Raw genomic sequence first — 23,899 nt, 5'->3', positions numbered from 1 at the left:
TTTTCTATATCTATGACCTCAGGTTTTTTTTTTTGTTGTTGTTGTTGTTTTTTAAGATTTCACATATAGGTAAGATCATAGGACTGTATTCTATAATCTCCCTGGCAGATGGTCATCAAAACTTTGGGCCTTTAGCAGTTTCCTATAATGCTCTTAGGGTGCTGATCAAACACTGCCCATGGCCTACAAGGCCCCAGGCTCACCTCAGCCCCACACTATAGCCCTCCAGTCATCCTAGCATCTCTTAGCCCCACAAGAGTCTCGTTGTTTGGGGACTTAGCACCTGTGTCCATGTATGTCCTCTGATGACCCAAATAGGAGGTAGGTCAGCTGGGAAGATCCCTGCAGTGCCACTCCTCAAGGGGCACCAAGCCCCCTTGCCCCCACAAGAAAGAGCCAGAGGTAAAGAAAACTATGCCTTTCTGAAGCTATTTGGGGCAGAGGAAGGTGGGACTCCCAAGGCGCATGCTGGAGTCAGGACGCAGGCCATAAAACTGTTTCCTCTGGGAGACTCTGGTAAGCTAAAGCAGGCAGGTAGGTTTAAAGCCAAGGATAAGGAGTGTCGGGGTGGCTCAGTCAGTTAAGTGTCTAACTTTCTTCCTTTTCTTTTTTAAGATTTTATTAATTTATTTGACAGAGAGTATAAGCAGGGAGAGTGGCAGGCAGAGGAAGCACGAAGCCGGATATGGGGCTCCATCTCAGGATCCTGGGATCACAACCTGAGCCGAAGGCATATGCTTAACCAACTGAGCCACCCAGGTGCCCCTAAGCACCTAACTAAGCATCTAACTCTTGCTCTCAGCTCAGGTCATGATCTCAGAGTCTTGAGACTGAGCCCAACGTTAGGCTCCCCACTCAGCGTAGAGTCTGCTTGCAAATTCTCTCCCTCTACCTTCCCCCCACTCATGTATGTACTTTCTCTCTCTCAAATAAATAAGTAGTGCTCGCTTCGGCAGCACATATACTAAAATTGGAACGATACAGAGAAGATTAGCATGGCCCCTGCGCAAGGATGACATGCAAATTCGTGAAGCGTTCCATATTTAAAAAAAAAAAAACAAAACAAATAAATAAGTAAATCTTTTCTTTAAAAAAAAGTCAAGGGTGAGAAGCTAGAGAGAGCAGAGCATCAGAGTGTGGTGGTTCTAGAGCACATCTACAAGTTTTTCGTCACATCCCCCATCAAGAGGGGGTTCTAGGTCCCCTGAGCAGGCCTTGGAGCTACCTTAAAACAATGGGGCAGGAATGCTCTGGGACAAGGCTGGAAAAGTCCATGAGATTCCACCTGGCTTGGTCTCTCTTGGGTCACCTGCTTCAGGAACCCTGAAGCTATCATACTAGAGATACCATATGAGAGGCCATCCAGAGACAAGGATGCCCAAGCAGCCCCAACTGTTTGAGGCTTCCCAGCCCAGGCTTCAGACATGTGAGTGAGGGAACATTCGGGTGATTCCAGAATAGCCAGTGCCTGAATAATTGTGAGAGACTTGAGTGATAAACACGAGCTGGCCCAGTCCACCTCCAGACCATGAGGATAACAGTAAAATCACAGCTGTTTGAAGTCACCAAGTTTGGGGATAATTTGTTACACAGCAGTAGTGATGAGGCTAGAGACTTTGTCAGTCTTGCTCCCTACTCTTCTGTCCTTGGTACCAGGAACAGTACTTGGCCCAGATCAGGTGATCAATCAATGTTTGTTGGATGACGGAAAGAATGAATGAACAGAGGAGAGGTTCATTATGGCCACTAGCAATCCATTCTTTCTGCCTTCCCCGAGCCGGCACGCTGGCGCCTCTCCTCTGTCCCTCTACCTTTTCCACCTAGCTAACTCGTGATTGGCCCTTGGATCCCAGCTCACAGATCATTTTCTCAGGGAAGCTTGAACTCCCCTGTCTAGATCAGCATCCTGTCTGACACTCTCAAGTCACCCTGTCTTTCTCCTTCATGACATTTCTCAGAACTATCATTACATAATCTAAGAAGCACACTGAAATGCTGTCTCCTGTGATTGACTAGAAGCCACCAGACAGCAGCAATGGTGTCTGCTCACAAGTGTGTCTCTGTGCTGGACAAAGCCTGGCACAGAGCTGGCTGACTATGTGTCAGAACATTTCTGGAGAGTGGGAGTGGTAACATACAGCTTTGACTCACAAAGCTTCTGACACAAATGTGTAGCACTTTTATTCCCCCCATATGAACCAATTTTCCAACTCTGTGGGCAACAGCTGGGTGTCCTACAATTCGACTCAATTCTGACACTGACTACTCCAACTTAGTGTCAGACCCCACGAGTTGAAGGGCTCCATCCCAAAGACTGCCCCCACCTGAGTAGCCAGTTATGAGCACTGGCTCCCTGAATTACCCACTTTTGTCAGATCTGGCTACATCCCTACCCCTTTCATGTTTGATAATTTGCTACAACAGCTCACAAAACTGGGAAGCACTTTATTGCTACTACTGTAGATTTATTATAAAGGATACAACTCAAGAACAGCCAACTGGAAGAAATGCGTAGGGCAAGGTATGGGGGCCGGGACACAGAGCTTCTATACTCTCTCCAGGCATGCTGCCCTCCTAGCACCCTGATGTGTTGCCAACCTGGATGCTCTCTGAACCCCTGCTGCTCAGAGGGTTTTTTGTTTTTGCTTTTGTTTTTTAATTTATAGAGGTTTCCTTACGAAGTCATGGTTGATTAAATCATTGGCCTTTGGTGACTGATTTCAACCTCCTGCCTCCTATCCCTCCCTGGAGGTCAGAGGTTAGGGTTGAAAGTCCAACCCTCCAATAGTGCTTTTGGCCTTTCAGGGACCAGCAGTCATTAGCATATAAAAGACACTCTTAGCACTCTAAAGATTGCCTTGGTTTTAGAAGCTGTGTGCCAAGAATTGGAGGAAAAAGACCAAATATTTCTTTTTTATGATACCATCCTGTTATTAGACAGTGTGTGTTTTTACTGTTTCAATAATACAGAGCTAGAATTGGCCTCTAACTGCTAGCCCACCCTCTACCAGGCTGTCCAAACCCACTCACACCCTGCTCATTCTCACCACACAGACCCCAGGGAACCAAGCTGAGTGTCTTCTTCAGGTACAGTCAGTGGGAAGAGCTGGAATCTGAAGCCAACTCTTCAGACTTGCCAGTTCATCATGAGGTCCATCACACCACACTGCCTCCTGGATGTTTTCACTGATGTGAAAAGCTCTGGGAGAGGGACCCCTGGGTGGCTCAGCGGTTGGGCACCTGCCTTCAGCCCAGGGAGTGATCCTGGAGTCTCAGGATCAGGTCCCACATCGGGCTCCTTGCAGGGAGCCTACTTCTCCCTCTGCCTGTGTCTCTCATGAATAAATAAATAAAATCTTTTTTTTTTTTAATAAATAAAATCTTTAAAAAAAAAGAAAAGAAAAGAAAAGCTCTGGGAGAGTCATAATCCCTCCATCCAAACAACAACAAACAAACCTGTACACTTTTCATAACGGAACACACAAAATACGTGAAGCTTCTAATATTTCATATTTGGTCTTCAATGTCTCTATGATGTAGAATGAGCCATTAGGGTTCGAAGCCAAGGGCCAAGAGAGAATTCTTGAGACATCTTTGGTGCAAAAAGGTGATTTTATTAAAGCACGGGGACAGGACCCGTGAGCAGAAAGAGCTGCACTGGGATTATGAGGACTAGCCCATTAAATACTTTCAAGTTGGGAAGGGGTTAGTGATTGCGTAAGTCTCTGTGGAATTTTGGAAGCAAGTTTTCCAGGACCTTGAAGGGGCTAGCTATTGTTGGGAAAAGGTCATTTATTACAGTCTAATAGAACCTTAGTCATGAGACCCTTCAGATGTCTATCGTGGGCCGTCTGCTTGGGGGGATGATTCCCCGTATTCTCAGGAGATTTAGAGAAAAAGGAAATTTCTAAAGGAATTTTTATATGTTAAGGTAGATTTACAGGGTCCTGGGGGACAGGCTAAGATTGCCTTTTGCCCTGGGCAAAGTATTAACATCCAGGCAGTTGAGTCCCTAGAGGAATGTCACTCTGTCTCTTTCAAGAACTTGCCAGTAGGCTCTAGGTAGTAAGGAAATTTAATAATTTTTCTTCTGCCTTCGTTTCTCACATCATCTATAGAACAAGAGCTCATGGTGATATTTACTCTAGGCACCTCCCTGCCAAATACCTAAGGAATGAGGCCCTGAGCGAACATCTAATTCAGATTTTAATTTGATTGTTTTACTGGACAGACCCCATGCCAATCCCTGCAGAAAGTGTTCATTCTGCTTTCCTTTCTTTTCTATTACTTGTCATTCCCCAAGTCGTTGGAGATTAAAGACATAAAGAAATGAAGATAAAGAATACTCCAGGTGATCTGCAATACTTCAGTAAGACAGCACCCCTGAACAACTGAGCTTTTGAAGACAATGCAACGACCCAGAAAAGAAAATGTGAACATTTTAATGTGACTTAATGTGAAAAACTAAAAAAAGATACAGAGTCATGCATAGCACGACTCTAATTTTTTTAAATGCGTATATATATATATATATATATATATATATATATATATGCTTGGAAAAGCTGGATGGAAAGAAATACAAATTTTAAAATGACATGGCACATCTCACCCTTCAGATTGGGAAAAAAATAAAATAAAAAGATCATTCATCTCCAGTGGATGTTAGTCCCAATGGGGACCAATGTTTTCACACACCGTCAGTAAGAGGGGTTAACTGAAACAGCATTTGTTAAGAAGAATTGATGGTCTAATTTAAACAGCAAACACATATACCCTTTGCCCCAAGAATTTGTATTCTGGGTATCTATTCTCAAAAAATGCTCATTCACGTGTACAAAGCAGCAACAGGAAATATATATAAAAGTCTGAAAACTAAAATGTTCACCCATACGGCAATGCTTGGAGAATTACAGTTTGTTTACACAATGGAACATGATTCTTTCTTAAAAAAGAAAGAGGGGGCACCTGTCTGGCTCAGTTGGTAGAGCATATGACTCTTGATCTCAATGTTGCGAGTTTGAGGCCCATATTGGGTATAGAGATAGCTTAAAAATAAAATCTTAAAAAAAAAGAAAAAAGAAAAAGAAAGAGAATTAGGCTTAGATATGGATGTGGGTAGACCTCCAGATTCTGCAAGTTAAAAATGAATGAGAGAGAGTGTGCAAGTGGCAGCATCATAGATACAGTGCATATCTACTACATAGGTATCTCGTGTAGGTAAGACATCTGCACATCTCAACATACAAGGAAATCTGAAGAAAACATGTAAACTTACAGAATAAGGTCTGGAAAGAGACAACCTCCAAATTAATAGTGGTTGTCTCTATTGCAGACTTTTCAATATTTACTCATGTATTTAATGCTTTGTTTTTACAATGTATTATGTACAAATAACAAAAAAAGGGGGCGCCTGGGTGGCTCAGGGTGTCTGCCTTCGGCTCAGGTCATGATTCCAGGATGCTGGACTTAAGTCCTGCATTGGGCTCCCTGCTCAGAGGGAGTCTGCTTCTCCTTCTCCCTCTGTGCAGCCCCCTGCCCCTGGTGGTGCTCATTCTCTCTCATAAAAAAACAAAACAAAACAAAAAAAACCAAAAAGAACTAACTAAAAACAAAAAAGCAAATAATAAAAAAATATTAGTACTGACAACATAAATTGTTATGTTCTTAAGTCAAAACAGCAAGCTATGATACAGCCTACACAGCTTGAGCTCAATTACGTTATAAGGAAGATATACAAAGCTGGACTCAGTGGTTTGAAACAGGGTTGGGAGTGGGACTTTTTATTGTTACACTCTTTAGAATTTTGAACCTATTGCTATTTTTTTAAATCAATAAAAGTGACAATTTTTAAAGAAACGCTGGAAAGAGAAAGTTGACTCAATGTTATGAGTGGTTATGGGTGGGATTACAAGTAATCTTACTTTTCTTTGAAACAGAAGAAAAAACAAACAAACAAACAGAAGTGTGGAAGACCAGTTTACAACTCTTTAAGTAGGTAGTGGGATCCTGGAAGACTTTTCTAATTTATAGTTTTCTGTATTTTCCAAACTTTCTGAAGCAAACATTTGTTACTTTTAAAATTAGAAAGGAAAAAAAAAAAGCTGTAAAACCTATTTAAATTATTTCTTAAACCACGCAATTAAGCAAGAAGTCACAAGACTTCTTGGGTACATGATAAGTGATAAAGAGACCAGTGGTTTTGAAAGAGCATCTCCTTTCAAAACTAATGCAATGTGAAACCTGATGTGTAAGAAAGATAAAATCAGAGTTTACTGGGAGAGGCCGGGTACCCCAGTGGGCAGAAGGAAGGTGCAGAAGGTGCAGAAGCCAGGGCTCTGGGAATGCCGTTAGGAAATGCACTGCACAGACAGATGGAGGAGGGACCGTGTACTAGCTGGTCTGAGGGGGCTTCAAGGAAGAGGTAGAAACTGTTCCAGCTACAAGGGCAGGGAGGACACCAGTCGGCATGCTGGATGGTGGCTGGCATTTCAGAAAGGATAAAAAATGTACACAGCGGTGCAGAGGCAGAGGATACCCCTCCCTCCACTGTTGACAGATGACAGGCTTTACGCAGTCACTCACCAGTGAACAGGGTGGAGGATGAGGGAGCCACAGAAGGTTCCTGAACACATGCGTGACAGGCAGCAATACGGAAACGTCACTCCCGAGCCGCTGATGGATACACTACTGCATATCCATCCCACTCGAGTTTATAGCAGGGCACCTGCAGCCAGGCAGGCAGACAATTCTCTGGGCCTTGGCATCTGGGGGCCTGCGGCTCATCGCTATCCAAATGCTGGCTTTTGCCAAGATTGTGTTGCATTTGGTCAGACTATCAGCCAGACAGGCTACGGGCCTTCCTCCAGTGCTATCCTGGAAGTCACCCACATTTCAAGGACAATGGGGCTAGGATCCCAAGTCACAGCTCACGGTGCTTCCGTGGAACTGAGATCGAGGCCTTTCATTCCACCACTTACCAGCTGCGGCCCTCCAGGCACTCCAGTCGGGTTACTTAATCCCGCTGAGCTGGTTTCCTCACCTGTGAGTGTTGATTCGATGATTTATTAAACAAATATTTCCCAAACAACTATCTGCTATATGCCAAGCAGAGTTCTAGAAGCTGGGGATAAGTAGTAACCAAATCAGTCCAAAATTCTTCCCTCATGGAGCTTATATTCTAGTGGAATGTAAAATTACCCATTTCATGGGGCTGTGGAAGGGATTAGGTACTCCCTGAAAAGCATTTAGAGTATTAAGAATTCTGTATCTAATTCCAATGTGTGTATGGGATCAACCCCCTCCCCCCATCACCAAGGAGTTCTTTGACACAGGCTGGGTGACCTACAGTTCAACTCAATTCTGACCCTACCTAACTGGGGATAACATCAAATCCCACAGATTAAGGCCTCGGCCCCACAAGACTGACCACATCCTCAGCACTTCAGAGGCCAACTGCAAATCCAGATGGTCACTTGTGCTTCTGACCAACTGGCAAACTGGAGGTTCTAACAACCTTCTCTTTGTTCAATTAATTTGCTAGGGCGGCCCACAGAACTCAGAAAAACATTTTACTTACTAGATCACCAGTTTATTACAAAAGGTTGGAACTCAGGAAGAGCCAGATGGAAGAGGTGCATGGGGCAAGGCATGTGTGTGGGAAAGGTCACATAGCTCTCATGTCTTCTCCCAGGGTGCCAGTCTCCCGCATCACCACGTGTTTGCCTTGGAAACTCTTAGAACCCATCCTTTTGTGTTTCTACGGAGGCTTCATTACAGAAGCATGACTTGAAATCCTTGGGCCACTGACAACTGATTCAACCTCCAACCCCTCTCCCCTCCCTGGAGGTTTGGGGCCAGGACTGAGAGTTCTAACCTTCTAAACGCTTGGATGGTTCCCCTGGCAACCAGCCCCCATCCTTAGGTTACCTGGGGGCTTTCAAAAACATTGCTTCATTAACATAACAAAAGACATCTTTATTGGTCCCATCACAGGAAATTCCAAAGGTTCTAGGGGGTCTGTGCCAGAAACAAGGACCAACAAATCTGTGTTTCTTATTATAAAACATATCACAGGTTGTAAGAATCCTCCTTTTCTTATTTTGTTATTATGCACATTTCCTACAGCCCTTAGCACCGAGAAGGCACCTGCTAAACAAGGGACTGGTCTAAGTTTCCTTCTGTGGATCGAAACTTCCTTACCTGGAAACAAAGTGCCATACATTCAGCCCTGTGCTCAGACTAGCAGGAAGGTTCCTCTCTGCACCCTACCCCCCAGCACCATCAATTCCACCTTAATACACAGGACTGGGTAAGGAGAAAGAAGGAAACCACCCTGGGGCTATTTATCATCATGATGGCAGCGGACAGCTCTGCTATACACTGGCACAGCCCTCATTTCCTGGGGGACTTGAGCAAACCTGTGGGCTGGTGAGAGCAGGTCCCTTCTCAGGCAGTGCTTTCATCCTTCTCGCCTGGACGCTAAGACCCTCAACGACTGTGTGGCAGCATGGAAGGGGCCCAGAGAGGCGATCCAGCCTCTCCCGAGAGGCCAGCCGGTGACAAGGCCAAATCTCAGTGGATTTCAATGTGCTCACGGGGTGGGGAATAGGCACAGTCGGGCCAAATTCTGAGCCAAGTGGCCAGAAGTATTGGTATGAGTTGAAAGGAGAGGGGAAAAAAATTGTAAACCAACTTTAGAATCTCATCCTTGGGGCTCCAAGAAAGTCCTTCAACAAAAATCTAGCTGCCACATAGCTTGACATGTAATGACAGTTTCAACTTTCCTCACCGACTCCATGCTGGTGTTCTGGTGCCAGCCTCTATTTTTATAGCTTGAGTAATGCCCGGGCAAAGAACCAGACAAGAATCGGAAACAGGGACAGGGCAGGAGAGGTGATGGCACAAGTAACAGGCCCATATCCTACTGGATCTCCAACAGCAAACCCTTCAGGGCAGAGGCTGGGACAGCAGCCAAGCTTTCCTCCGATTCCTGCCCACCCTCTCCTGTAGTTTCATTCCCCTTCACAGCCCAGACTCGTGGGGATGATAGGGCCCTATCTGCTTTGTTTACCGCTGTGTTAAATGAGTGAATGTCCACGCTACCCCAGCCCAGGACTGGCACACTGGACTTACGCACCATTCCTCCTGAAACCCCACACGACCCCTCTCATAACTCAGTGTCTGAACCCCTTTCACTCTCTTGGTCCAGGTGCCTTCTTGACCTGGTTAACTCCTGCTCATCTTTTTTTTTCTTTAAAAAAAAGATTTTATTTTATTCATGAGAGACACAGAGAGGCAGAGACAATAGGCAGAGGGAGAAGCAGGCTCCTCACAGGGAGCCCAATGTGGGACTTGATCCCAGGACCCCGGGATCACCACCTAAGCCAAAGGCAGATGCTCAACCACTGAGTCACCAGTGCCCCAACTCATGCTCATCCTTAAATGCAGCTCAAAAGCCAGCTCCTCCTGGAAGCTTTCCCTGACCCCAATGCTAGGTGAGGCCCTCCCAACATGGGGCAACCATAGCCTTCCCATAAGACTCATCAATGCACAGGCTTGGGTCAGCTTGCTTCCCTAGCTAACACCCCCCCACACCCCCTCCATGCACTAGATGGATGCAGGGCTGAGTACCAGCAGGTGCTCCGTAGGGGTGTGTTGGAAGAATGGGAGGGATGGAGGGAGGAAAGGCTTCAAGAAAGATGCTGTGGATGGGGAAGCACCTGTCATTAAAGCCTACAACAAACTGAACAAGAACACTAAAACCCAGCAGACCAATGGATCATTTGTCAATGCTTACTGAGAAAAAAATAGCAGGAAGTGGTTGGGGAAATATTTCTCAAATCATTGAAGTGGGAGGCAGAGGTCACTCTTTGCTCTAGCCTCTCCTCCTTTCCGGATGTGGGCTGGGTACAGGCTGAAGGGGAAGGAAAACTTTGGAAGGCTAGATGAGTGGAGGCACTTGAAAGGCTCACAGGCAAGGAGCTCTCATGGGCTTGGAGCTCCTCTGGCCTAGGGGTGCCGAAGGCCGTTTCTCCTTGGGTAATCTTCAATGGCTGAGGGGGATCAGTGATGACTCATTCCCATAAAGCTGTTAAGAATGTGTCCTGAGTCAAGAAACAGGGATCATGAGGACCTGCTACTGTCCTGCTGGCCTAGTCCCCAAAGGTAGGAATAGAAGCAGGGATTTAAGACAGATAATCCAGGATCTAAGACAAGGCCAGAGCCTTCTTAACACAATATTTCCTTGTAAGACAGACACCCCGAGTTGTCCCTCATTATTCATTCCTTCTTCCTTGCTAAGAGAATTCTGATGGGGGGCGGGGCGGTGTGGCAGAGATTATCGGCTAATCATGAAACTCAACTCCTCTTCCTCCTAGGCACCCGACCACGTGCTCCAGCCTCTCTTGCAGGAGGTGTGGCCGTGTGTCTGAGCCCCCACCAGTGGAATGTCAGTGGAATTAAGTCACCACCTCCAAGCCTGGCCCATAAAATTCTCCCACACACCATCCTCCATGCTCCTTCCTTTTCTGATTGATGTAAACAAGCATGGCAGTCTTAAGAGTTTGGGTCCCTTAATCACCTCTTGGAGGTGTACTCCCCACAGATTAGGAATAGCCATTTTGGATTTTGTGTGACCAAAAAGTAGACACTACCTTATTTGGGTCTTTAAGCATATCTGGGTTGTTTGTTTAGCAGTGCGCCCACCTAACTATTCTTGGCAGCAATGTGCCCCGCTAAACACTCACATGACCCTTTAAACTGAGAGTGGTCATATGACACATGAACAGTCAGGGGAAGTCTGCTAGAGGTTTTGGGGAAAATGTCTGCTTTCCTGATAAGAGGTATTGATGCTGTTGGTACCTGCTTTCTGCCACAATCATCTTGCCACTGTGAAGGACAGGCCAAGAAAACAATAGAAGTATCAGTCCAGACAGACAGCTGTTGAAACTAAAACTAGCAACCACCTACCTTTGGACATCATGTTATAGGAAAAAAATAAGCCATTATTTGCTTTAGCCACTAAAGCAGGGATTTCTGTTACTTGCAGTCAAAAGCAAACCTGATTGCTTTGCAACCACCCATTCATTCATTCACCCAGCCTTTACTGAGGCCTATTTCATGCCAGTCCCTGTGCTAAGGGCGGAAGAGTCAGAGACAAGCTGGATGTGGCCCCTGGCCTCCAGGAGCTCCCTAGCACCTGGGGAGACAGGTCCACAAGCAGACAACCCACACACAGTGGGAGCAGATGCCGTCAGGGCACACAGTGTCCCAGGGGAGTGTGAGGGTTGAGTGGCAGGTGGGCATTGGAGCAACGAGTTCCCAACTCCCTTTCTGGCATTCAGCACACAGAGAAAACACTCCCCAAGCTAAAAAGCAAGTAAGAAGAACACACTATGCTCAACCAGGCCAACTGCAATTATTTACTGTATGTGGAATTGTTACTATATGTTGCATCAATTAATGCAGCTGTTCCAAGATAATCAGCAGTCTTTTTTTAAAAAAAAAGATTTTATTTATTTATTCATGAGAGACAGAGAGAGAGAGAGAGAGAGAGAGAGAGAGAGGCAGAAATACAGGCAAAGGGAGAAGCAGGCTCCATGCAGGGAGCATGGGACTCGATCCCGGATCTCCAGGATCACACCCTGGGCTGAAGGTGGTACTAAACCGCTGAGCCACCCAGGCTGCCCAAATCAGCAGTCCTTAGAGCAAGATACAACGGAGGAGGAAATAAAAAATCATATGCCACTAACATAGAAATGCTGTAAATTAGATGAACCAGGCAGCCTTGCCGACATCCTCCTGCCTGCTGAATGTTAGTCATCTCCTCAAATACACCTTCTTTCTCGAAAAAGACATGGTCATTTTTCACCTCGAAGACAAGAGCCAAAATAAAATCAACTGTCTATGCCATGACCTTCAACCATAAATGTCCAGGCTCTGATTTCTGGGTCTGCGTTTCCATTAGGAATTGTGATGGAGACAGACAAATTGGCGACAAAAGATGACCCCATCTGGGAAATCAAGAGGCTACCAAGACCAGAAAAGTCAGAGCACTCTGTTTAACTCAGTTCTGCCAACACACAAACAAATGGTTTTCAAAAATGAATGACATTATTTGCTCTGTTTTTATTTTCCAAGCATGGGGCAAGTATTAAAAAAATAATAACATGACAAAACCTCATTTACTTCAAATTCCAGTAGTTTAAAAATGAATAAAAATAAGCAGGCTCCTCATTAAGAGAGCTGTCAGGTTTCCAGTCTGACTGCCAACTTATTCACATAAGAGCTCCAGTGCAGAGCCAAGGGTGTACCAATCACACTCACACCAGGCAGAGGGGCTCACGTTTCTTAGGCGGCAATCCCAGGCTCTCTAATGCAAGGCCCACGGCTAGAGCACCTTGCCAGGCCCTGATGGCTGGGGCTAGTCGGGCAGGCTTCCAGTGGGAGTTCCTTTGTAAGACACACAGAGCAAGTGAGGGACCTCTCTTCTCCAGAACCAGTTATTAAACCCAAAGCCTATTGGGGCACCTGGGTGGCTCAGCTGGTTAAGCATCTGTCTTCAGCTCAGGTCATGATCTCAGGGTTCTGGGATCAAGCCCCATATCAGGCTCTATGCTCAGTAGGGAGTCTGCTTCTGCCTCTCTCTCCCCTTCTGCCCCTCCCCCTTCTTCTGTGCTCTTGTTCTCTCTCTCTCTCTCTCTCAAATAAATAAAAACTTAAGCAACAACAACAACAACAAAAAACAAGCCTATCAACACAGTTTCCCAGAGATCTTCACGATTCTGGCTATGGCAGACAGGAGAAGCATAGTCGTCTGGCCGCCTGCCTCTGGCAAGTCCCCTACCCACCCTGAGGAACAGCGGTGCCATTCCTCACTCAGAAACGGGTCCCTCATGGTATTGCAGGCTTCTAGGGCTGCTGAAAGACCAGTCCAGAGCTGTGGCCAAGGCAATATGCTGTCCACCAGGACCAAGAACAGTGCTGGCAAATCAGGTGAGTAAATACTGAGTTTATGGTCTCTTATCACACTTCCCACTACCAACCTGAGGCCAAGAGTTATAGTGAAAAGATTAACAATCAGCATGTGTCAGACATAGACCAATCAACTGCGTGCCTACCTTGAACAGCTGGCAAGGCCAAGTTACACCAGTGTGTACCTGCTGAAGATCATCAGCTCCCCCACCTGCCATAGTCAAGCCTTTATAGGCCTGCCCTAGGCTCTCATGACCACAGTACGTGGCCAAGAGCCAGGTGAATGCCTGGGAAATGCCTGTACTACCCTTCATGTCCTTCACTGTGAACTTGAATATAGTGTCCTCTGTTCCAGGGGGACAGAAACTAGGTGTGTCTTGTCCATTCTCCTATATCCATCAACTCAGTGCAGCTGGCTGGCACCATAAACAGATTTTTAAGGAATTGTAACAACAGCGAATATTTTTAAAGCCGACCGTGTGCTAGGCACCGTTCTAAGTCCTCATCAAGATATCTCACTTCAGCCTTACAACACTAGCCTCTCAATTTTCATCATCATCGTCTCAATTTTACAAATGAAGAAACCGAGGCACAGAGAGCTTAAATAACTTGCCCAAGTGTACAGGGCCGGCAATGGCAGATCCAGGATTCAAAGCTAGCCTGACTTCAGAGTGAAGAGTCTACACTCTCTACTCCTGCACTAGTGTGAATATACAGACTCAGGTACTCCAGTATTAGGAAGTCATCACTAGAGAGAACCTCTGAAATCCACAAACCCTGAGAAATCCTTCCAGGAAGTTTCTGGTGGTGCTAATCATACGTTGTTTTTGTCTCTTTGACCTGTAGAACATTTTAAAGAAAGCCTACTTTCACCCCCTAAGCAGGAGACTACCTATAATTTTCAAATAACTATGTAGCCACATTTGGTTATCAAGCAACTGCAGCAGGAATATCTAGGTTTACATAGTATTTCCCTGCTCAAGAGTTGAGCTTTAGAAGCCTCTGAAACTCTCGGTGGTCCCCTGTTCCCATCTCTAAGACCCCAGACTTGCTGGAAGGATTGAAGGAGATCATGGACTCAGTCGCCCATTTATATGGTAAGGTACTGCATAAGCATAATGTTTGATCACATTAATATATTTTAACAAAATGACTGATTAAAATTTCTCTACTCACCAGAATTCCACACTTGTCTATACTTCTGTGGAGGTTCCTATTTATATCTCTGCACACTTTAATAACAAAGTTTAAAAGTCAGTAACTTATTTTTATAAGATGGTGTCCCTCCATTATTATTTTTGAGCTTCCAGACATCTCTACTATAATAACATTCCTCCACCTTAATCCAACTGCTTCTTTCATTTGAGAAGCATAAAAGAGTTAACAAGGCGGTAAATGCTTTATTCTAACTTCAGATTTTCCTATATTAGATGACAAAATTAGCAAGCAAGAGCAAGAGCTTCATTTTCTTTTATAATTTAAAAGCTCAAAATGATACGGCTGTATCTCTGAAGGCCTAATGTTTGGTACTGGATCCAAGAATGAGGGAGGTCTAGGAAAGTAAATTGTGGTTTTGTTAGTTGGAAAGACACATGTCTCCTTCTAATTGAGGGGTAGGATGGATAGTATTCAAACTATTTGTAAATTTGGTGTAAATTATGACTCTAACCACAAATGAGCAGAGAGGAAGGGAGTGTGTGTGTGGGGGTGTCAAAACCAGGTGCAATAATGTTCATCTTCGTTTTTTTTTTTTTAAATTTTATTTATTTTATTTTATTTTATTTTTTTTAGTTTATTTTTTAAAGCTCTGGTATCCACGCTCTTGATTCCAGCTCTCTCTAAGGAAGTCAGTTATACACAGAGGCACAGAGTGGTAAGCACATGACCAAGGATGCCCCCTAACATGCAAACATGAATGTATAAGTTGGGGAAGTGACTGGGCAAATAGAATTTTTAAGTTCCTACTGTTATTTGAGTTCCCCAAATTCTCTTTCCACCCCAGCACAGAGGCAGTTCCAGTGCTGTGTGTCGTGCAGGAAGAAGAGACCGGGCCCAGGGTGGAGGAGGGAGCGTACATGGATGAGCCAGCCAAGAGCATGTGGGAAAGGCTGCCTCCTGGATGCAGGAATGACTCCACCAAGCTCCTCCAAGTTCATTTTTCAGTCATTTTATCTTTTTAATCATGTCTCTTCCCTCCATGCTCCTGGGACTGCTCCTCTCTTCATTGCCGACTGAACCATTCCTTTCCAAAAGCCAGGGGTCTCCCCAGCCAAGGCCCAATAACGCTCAGAGCAGCCTCCCGGTTCTGGGGGTGGAGGCGAGCAGGCTGGAGTCTGTGGCTCAGTTAGATAATCCTGACCCTCCTGCCTTCTGAACTCAGGGCACTCTGTGAGTCATTCCTGGTCCACAGGTGCCTCCTCGTGGCTGCCTGGCAGGATCTGCAAGGCTGAGGGGCTTCAGCAGGCCCTAATCCATCTGTCAGGCTACCCAGCAAGTTCAAGAAAGGTCCCTGGAAGGCTGCTTCTGTCAAAAAGCACCATCCTATCAGAAGGCAGCTGTCACCTCTTCTTCACCCCCCATATAAGAGTGCACAGACCCTGCCAGCTGTTTATCCTTTTCCACTCCTCTCTGCTCCCCCCTCAGCATCTCAGGTATGAGGTGACTCCCCAGAGCCAAACCCCCAAACCCCAGACCAACACCACTCAAGCCATTTCCAAAGGGGCACAGCCCTCCCTTCAAAACCTGGGCTCTCCCACTTTGCTAAGGCCAGCGCCTTCTAGAAACCAGAACAGTGGGCCCAGCAAACCATATTTCAGATTACTATGGTGGCTATTCTTCCCATCTCAGTGACTCTGCTCCTGATGGTCACTCATCTACCAGAATGTGGGCACCTGTCCTTATCCACCAACCAAAAGCCTTGACCCTTCTGTTTTTCCAGGACCCTGGATAGCCTCCCATCCTTTTCCCTACCCACCTTGAAATAGCAGGCACCACCACCCTCCTCACCTTCTCCCTCTCTGTCTCACAAACTGCAGGCATTAATTAAACCTCTTCTAGAAAACAGATTTTCACCAGCAGCGGGAATTCTGGGTAAGAGCCAGACCCAGAGACAGAGACAGTCTGGGTAAGAAAGATAAGCCCTTGACAACCCCAAACCTGTGGGCAGTACAGGTTCTCACATCCAAGGAACACTCTGAACGCCAGCCCTTCCTGGATTCCCAAAAAAAGATGGCATGAGGCACTCCCACTCCATCAGCCTCTGGTTGCACTCCCCTGGGCTGGCCTTTGACAGAGGCTGAAAAGCTGGACTTTGCTCAATCTGTCAGTGGGTCACAACCACCTCTGACATACAGAAACGTCATCGTAGAACACCAGCCTCTCCTCTCCCCCCCCCCCACACCCCCAGAGCTGCAAACAATATTGCCAGCAATGAGAAGTGGTACTCTTAGCTCTCCATGGGAAAGTTCTCTGGAGTGGACAGCAACCACTGGACTGAGGATGGTGCAATCTGAAGCAACCGGCAGGGCTCTGCAAGTGACACCTGGTCTCCCTGAGTGCTTCCTCCCATCAGAGACAGGGATGAGGGATGCCTTAAGGGGGTGTGGCTTAGGCCACAGCTCAGAGGGTCTTATAGGTCAAGCTCTGCAGGCCTCATTCACTCAGCAAACAGCCTTAGGTCACCAGAGTGCCCACCACTTCCTCACCCCAATTCTAGGATAAGGACAATTCATTTCCTTCATGGAGTTCCCAATGAGGTTAGAGACATACCTACCAGAGCCTGACCCATTAACTGAGCTCTCTGCCCCAAATAGGCATGAAAATGAGTTTCTCTCCCTTCTTCTCTCTCTCAAATAAATAAATAAATAAATAAAAATAAAAAAAGAGTTTGTCTCCAGTGACATTCCGTACTTTAAAAACAATCGATCAATTCAAGGATAATGTTTTGAAAACAGAGCAGCACAATGGAAAAAAATGTAAGTCGTGGACTTGGACTAGATTCAAGAGGGGGATCCATTTTTTTCCCTCAACACTAGTACTTATCACTTAAAGGGTGCCAGGCTGGGTGCTGACAGAGACGGCTCCAGCCTGAAGGCACTCCTGGCCAGTGGGGCAGCGGGCAGTCAACAACTCACCACCCAGCAGTACGATGAGGACAGAGCAGATGCCCGCAGCAGTCTCTGGGCACTCAGAGGGAGCCCACTGTGCCCCCGGACGACCTTGGGCTAACGACTTATTAATTCACTCTTCAACGCTGAAAGAATACTGGGCCGATTCCTATTCGGGCTAATCAATAGGAACAAAAACGTCACTGATCCTGCAGCTTCACAAAGGCTCCGAGTGCTGGGCTGCAAGAGGCCAAGGTGCCCCACCGCAGCAGCCTCCGGGGCATTAGTGAGGGCGGCCTGGCCGGGAGTTAATCCTGGAAGCCAAGTATCCCCCACGCGTCCTTTCTCTGAAACACGCAATTAATTTAAGCCAAGACTTAATGGAAGCCAGGAGAAGGGCCGGGGCAGATTCAGGCGCTGGCTTTCAGGCCGTGACCCTTACATCTCCACCTCTCTCTGGGGAACCCGAGGCTTCTCAAACCATCTGCTTTAAACTCTCTTCGCACAGATGTCCAGACAGCACCAGCACCTCCGAGGAGGAGCAGTTGCCCAGCTCCCCGTTTGCAGTCAGGTCACGTTTACAAGGCTGGGCCGTGCACGGCTTTGCACTCGGGTTCACCCGGGGCGGGGGGGGGGGGGGGGGGGGGGACCCGCTCTGCAAAAAGCGACCAAGGTCCCCAAGTTGCGAAGCCCTTCTGGGGCCCCGCCGGCCACGCACCCCACGCCTCCCCGTGCGTGCCGACCGAAGCCCACACCCCCGCCTCACCCTGGAAGGCCTCCAGAGAAAGCCCCCTCCGAGCCCGGGAAGGCCCGGCCGCCGCGGGGAGGGGCCTGGCGGTGCCGCGCGGCGAGGCGGGGACACCGGGCTCCGCGTCCTCCCGCACCGCCCGTCCTCTGAGCCGCCACAGGTACAACTCGAAAGCCCGCTGCTGCCACAAAGAAAGCACCTGCTCAGGCCAATTCCGCGTCCGTGCGTGTGACAAAGACCGAGACCGCGACGCGCGAGCAGAAGCAACGCCGCGGGGGGGGGGGGGGGGGCTGAGCCCCGCGGGGTCACCCGGGCACCCGGCACCGCAGCCCGCGCGGTCCCCGGACTCCCTAAGCGCGGGGCGCTGGCAGCGGCGGGGCCGCCGCCCTCTCACCTGGAGGCCGCGGGGTCGGGGATCCCGGAGCTGGAGCTCGGGCTGGAAGGAGGCGCAGGAGCGCGCGGGGCCGCAGGGCAGGGGCGGGCGGGGGCGGGGCAGGGGCTGGAGCCGGCGGGGGGGGGGGGGGGGGGCGAGGGCTCCCGGGTCGTCGGGATGGTGACGGGGGTGCAGAGGCTCGGAGACGCGGGGCTGCGCGGAGTCGGCGGGGCGGGGGGGCCTGGGGGGAGAAGGCGCGAGCCGGGGGCCGGGGTCTGCGGCGGGAGCGGGCGTGGAGGGGGCGCTCGGCTGCGGGGTTCGGAACCGCCCCGCCCCCCGCGCTACTCTCCCACCGCTCGCCCCGGGCTCCGCGCGTCCCTGGGGCTCCCCGCTGGGGCTCGATCACCGCCCCCACCCCCGGGCCCCGCGCCCCGCGCCCCGCGCCGCCTGCCCGCCGCGAGCCTCCGCCCCCCACTCACCTTCCTCCATGGCCCCGGCCCGGCTCCGGGCCCCGCTCCGCCGCTGCGCGCCCGCCGCCCGCTCGGCCCGGTGCGGGGGGAGGCGAGGGCGGCGCGCCCCGACCGCCCGGCCGCACCGCAAGCCGCAGCGCCCCCTGCCGGCCCCGCGCCGCCCCGCGCCCCGCCGGGCGCCCTCGAGCTCCGCCCCGGAGGCGGCGATGCGGGGCCGACCCGCCCGGAGGAGGGCGCGGGAGGGTTTGCGGGGCGGACGCTGCCCCGGGAGCCCGAGCCGGCCCGCGGGGCCGAGGCCGGGTCCCGGGCGTCCCGGGCGCGTGGGCCGCGCGCGCCTCCCGCAGCCGCACTTGGCCTCGGGGGCTGCGCGCGCGCACGGGCCGACCTGCGCCCGCGTCCTCGGCCGGCCGCGGGGGGCCCGACCGTGCACCCGAACTGTCACGATTCCTGCCCCCCCCCCCCCCCCCCCCGCCTTCCTCCCGTCTCCCTTCCGGCACCGACCACATCCGGCCCCACGTGCCAACCGTAGACCTGCAGGCGCCCGGGGCAGTCGACCCCGACGCGATCCAGCCCGGCGGGCTCCTTTCTGTCCAGTGCTGGATTCCAGCTGGTGGGAAGGACTAACGTGTTCTCTGTGGGAGATGATCTCACCGACTATGCCTGTGGGGCCTTTGGTGCCTGTGACCCCGTGTCCTCGCACAGCTGGCCCAGGACAAAACACACTGTGAGGGTTTCACTCCTCTTCCCTTTCAAGAAGCCCTTTCTGGGGCAGCTCCTCGTTTGGCCTCTCCCTGCACCCGCGTGGTGATGGCTCCTGCACTGAGCACACCCAGATATTTTATCCGTGTTTCTGCCGGTTCTCTGCTTTTCTGTTTAGAACTGCTCAGAATTTCCCACGCCAGAGCCTTCTGCTCCCACTCCCAACCCCATCTGTCCCATGTGGTGTCATCACTCCCCAGCCCATCCAGGATGCCTTCCTCCCCCTGAAGGCTCACGGTCCACTGGTGTTTGCTTCCAAACTCTGCTAGGCTGCCCTTCTCACCTCATTCCTGTGACCCCCCTGCCATCCTGACTCCTTCCTGCCCCGACTGGCACACAACCCCTTCCATTCATGAAGCCAGGGCCCCGTATCTCTCATGACAAACATCTTTTCGCTGAGCCTGGAGCATCACCCCCGACTCACCTGGTTCTCAGTCCACCCATCCCACCCAGCACTCCTCCCTCTGACTGTCCTCACACCGATTCCCGACCCCGCTCCTTTGCTGGCGCTTGTCTCCCTCCACTCACATGGATTAAGAGCACTTTCTGCTGTGAATGACAGACAGTGCAATTCCCACTTCCTTAAACAAATAGACAAAAAGAATTGGTTGGCTTATGTAAATGAAAAGCCCAGGCACTGCTGCCTCGGGTCTGGATTTAGTTCTAGACACTGAAGAATCCAGAGAGTCTCCATCTCTCAGCTTTGCTTCCTTCTGCAGGGGACCCCAGCAGATGCAGGCTCACAACCTCACAGCAACAAGTCCAGCAGAGAAAGAGCTTCTCTTTGTCAACCATCCCACCAGGCCTTGGGCCCGGCTCTCATCAGCAGGACTGGGCCACCTGTCCCTCCTGTTCTCCCAGCCACCGTGACCTCGAGGTAGGTTGGTTTCCTCTCCGTCTCTCAGCTGCCTTCTTGTCCCCCACAAGGAATATGTGGGTGCTCCTGGATCCCTTCTCCGCCACAGGGGGGCAAAGGTGACAGATCCTGATGGTGATCGGGAGCCATTTCCGTGAAATATGATGCACCACCACTTCACTTTGGCATATGGCATTCTGGGGCAGAGTTCCAAAGAGGAAGTAGGCACAGGGTCTCTCTGCTTTCATCTTTCTCCTTAACCTGCTGGGATTTCTTTTTCTTTTCTTTCTTTCTTTTTGTTTTTTTAAAGGTTTTATTCATTTAATAATGGGAGACACACAGAGAGAGGCAGAGACATAGGCAGGGAGCCTGCTGCGGGACTCAATCCCAAGACCCAGGATCATGACCTGAGCCAAAGGCAGATGCTCAACCACTGAGCCAGCCACCCAGGCACCCTAGGATTTCTGTTGTCATACCATACCTCTTCCTAGATCAAGACTTGGCACAGAGGTGGCCTCAGGCCCCTCAGGGAACTTGGGCAGACTCATCACCTTCAGTCTCTTTCCTCACATTGCCTATTTCCTGAGGACTTCCATGCCACCTTCCATTCTGGAGGAGGTATCCCCTTCCTCCTGCCTGTGGACTTTAGTTCTGAGTGGTACCCATGCTGCCCTGCTTCTAGGACAGCAACACCTCATGGCTGAGCTTTATGGAAGAAGGGCTGTAAAGAAAGAAAAAAAAAGATTCCTATGGGGAAAAAATATATGAGGAAATAATCTCAAGACCATTATTCCCGTTCAACCTCTTCCCTTTGTGGTTGCTGAGAGGGCAGGATGTCATCGGCTTAAAGCAGCCAGTGGTCATCTGGCCAGCACCTGGGGAAGCTGTACCAGAGATTGTAGCTGACAGAGAGGGAAGCAGAATTGAGAGGCAGCTTTCTGTCGTGCCTGAAACCAGGACCTGGATTTTTTCAATTACATTGTCTAATAAATCCCCCACATCCCCCCAACAAGTTAGAATTAGATTTTCTGTCACTTGCAAGCAAAAAGTCCTGAGTACTACAAACCCATAGCACAGTGCCTGGCACGTGGGTTCCCACAGAATAGGAACTGATAAATAACTGTCGTTATTTATCTGATAGAGGAGCAAGTGATGCCCAGTGAAGAGTGTAAAACAGAGTAGAGATGAAAATGTGTGATGCCATCGGTTCACAACTTTGGTCCCCCCCCCCTTTTTTTTTTCCCAGTCTGTTCCTTTGTCCTTTCCCCATACGTCTTGGCCCGCAGGGAAACTATCCAAATTCAGTGAAAGCTGAACCCATCCATCTTATAAAAACAGTCTCAGGCTCCCCCAAGTTATGAATATTCTGCTAGGCAGCTGCCATTTGCTGAATGAATATTCTGCTGACATTTGCTGCCATTTCACACAAGCAATCCCTGCCCAGACCAAGAGCAGCCAGGAGCAGGTGCCCATCTTTAGTTCAGTTTCAATTCATTAAGCAAAAATTGAACAAATATTTGTCCAACCGCCTTTGTCTTGCACTGAAGCCTTAGAGAAATAGTGGGCTACTGCCTCACCCTTAAGGGAACTTAACTACAGGGGAAGGCAAGTAGTCTAGGACAGAAGCTGAGATAAGCTAACAATACCAGAGGAGGGGGTGGGTGGTTTATTTACACCAGGTCCTAAGTTCCAAAGGTCTGCTGCCTGCAATCCTGCCTTCCAACAGAATTATACATCCATACAAAATACTTCCCTTGTGCTCACCACCGTATCTAGGTTACAAATATTATGTTTAAATTCCATTTATCATAGGTTTCGGTTCTCTGATGATTAAAGGACTGCCCGTTCACCGTAGAAACTTGGAAAAATACACAGGATGCAAAAATAAACATGGAAATAAAAAATACCCATAATATATTTCTGTCGATGACTCTAGCACAGAATATCAAACTAGGCGACCGAGAGAGGAGATTGTCCGATGCAAGCTTCTACCTCGCTGCTGACAACACCGGGCCTCAGGAGATAAATATCTTACAAAAGGCTAAAGGTCATTTCAGAGGTTCTTGCAAAAGTGTTGTACTCTCCCTAACACTTGCATATTTAAAAAAAAAAAATGCAGTGAGAGCTTCTCAGCTTCAGGGTGGTCTGTTCTCTATTATTTATGTATGCATGATTCATTTTACCGCTGCAATCTCTTCTCCCTGCCGCAGGCTTATTATATAAACCCCTTCCCCTCCTGAGAGCAGCTAGGGAGGGCAAATCCATTTGACCATCTATCTGGGTGAAATTTAATTAGAAAGGCAAATCTGGACGAACAGAGCACAAAATAACCACGTTAACTAAAAATAAGAGATGGCTCTGAACCTGACCTAGCGCCAAAAAAGATCACAAAGAACTGAAGTAATTTGTTGAATCATAGATCTAAATACTCATTTTTGTCTTCTAAATGCTGAGCTCAACTGAAAGATGTTTCTAAGAAAAAAAAGGAAACAAACAAGCACTAGATGAACTCACATGAATGTCATTTAGAAATCGTAAAGGGACAACAAAGATTCTGGCAATCTATTTAATCTGCCAGTGCCTGGCACATATTTCATAAAAATTGGATGAATGGGGGCGCCTGGGTGGCTCAGTTGGTTAAGCATCTGCTCAGGTCATGATCCTGGGGTCCTGGGGTGGAGCCCTGCATCTGGCTCACTGCTCAGCAGGGAGCCTGCTTCTCGCTTTCTCCCTCTGTCTCCCCCTCCCCCTGCTTGTGCTCTCCCTCTCTGTCAAAAAAAAAAAAAAAATTGGATGAATGGATGAATGGACCAAGAGTCCCTCCCTCTCAGTTAGAAGCCAATCAGGGGACAAAAGAAAGGAGCCTGGTGAAGCTTTCTATGGTCTCATGGGGTTCGTGTTCCTGAGAGGTGGGACCATGTAACACCCCAGACTTCCAGTGAGGACCCAAAACAGAAAAGATGGAAGCTAGGAAACAGCCTTAAAATGCCGAAAGAGGGGCATCTGGGTGGCTCAGTGAGTTGAGCATCTGTCCTCCGCTCGTGATCCTGGGTCCTTGGATCGAGTCCCACGTCGGGCTCCCTGCTCAGTGGGGAGCCTGCTTCTCTTTCTCCCTGCCCCCTGCTCCTGCTCTCTTTCTGTCTGTCTCACATAAATAAATAAAATCTTAAAAATAATAAATAAAATGCCAAAAGAGGGGTGCCTGGGTGGCTCAGTCAGCTGACCAACTCTTGGTTTTGGCTCAGGGCTTGGGGTCATGATCTTAGGGTCGTGGGATGGAGCCTCAGATCAGGTTCTGTGCTCACAGCTGGAGATTCTGTACCTCTCCCTCTCTCTTCTCCTCTGCTCCTCCCCACACCACCCCCCCACCCCGCAGTGCATGTTCTCTCTCTCAAATTAAGAAAAAAAAATGTCGAAAGAAAGTCATTGCCAATGGAGAATTCTGTGCCCAAAGAACAAGGGACTAAGAACAGTCAGCTTGTCCAAAATCATGGTGAGAAAAGGGGAGATCTGGAACTAGAATCAAGGCTTCCTGAACATTTCAGTGTCCTTCAGGTGGGTTGTTTTGTTTTGTTTTGTTTTATTTTGCTCCATAGATATGTCTTAAAGCAC

General features: G+C 48.8%; 1 protein-coding gene, 1 long non-coding RNA gene and 1 other non-coding gene across 13 annotated transcripts in view; 2 read left to right on the top strand and 1 right to left on the bottom strand.

Annotated features, from left to right (window-relative positions):
• PXYLP1 (2-phosphoxylose phosphatase 1) overlaps positions 1-19,545 on the bottom strand; it is a 73,780-nt gene extending 54,235 nt beyond the window's left edge. Inside the window, exons 1-2 of one of the 11 annotated variants that reach the window (XM_072726990.1) lie at positions 18,682-18,757; positions 6,981-7,042 (exon numbers count right to left, since the gene is read on the bottom strand). The gene's annotated coding sequence lies outside the window, so the exon portion shown is untranslated. Of the gene's footprint in view, positions 1-6,585; positions 7,043-13,121; positions 13,191-14,151; positions 14,208-18,223; positions 18,321-18,681; positions 18,782-19,196 lie in introns of those variants that run through there. The other 10 variants (XM_072726991.1, XM_072726992.1, XM_026018592.2 and 7 more) reach the window with 10 other exon arrangements.
• Positions 941-1,047, top strand: LOC112935012 (U6 spliceosomal RNA). Its single transcript, XR_003238094.1, has one exon. It is a non-coding gene; the product is annotated as a U6 spliceosomal RNA (small nuclear RNA).
• The window catches only part of LOC112935010 (uncharacterized), a 28,492-nt gene continuing 22,462 nt past the window's right edge, over positions 17,870-23,899 (top strand). Inside the window, exons 1-2 of the long non-coding RNA XR_003238091.2 lie at positions 17,870-17,989; positions 20,151-20,308. This is a non-coding gene — a long non-coding RNA (uncharacterized lncRNA). The remainder of the gene's footprint in view (positions 17,990-20,150; positions 20,309-23,899) is intronic.

The sequence above is a fragment of the Vulpes vulpes genome, chromosome 11 (genome assembly GCF_048418805.1).
Source record: "Vulpes vulpes isolate BD-2025 chromosome 11, VulVul3, whole genome shotgun sequence".
In the NCBI taxonomy this organism is placed as follows: domain Eukaryota; kingdom Metazoa; phylum Chordata; class Mammalia; order Carnivora; family Canidae; genus Vulpes; species Vulpes vulpes.
This window is presented reverse-complemented; position numbering and strand designations above follow the sequence as displayed.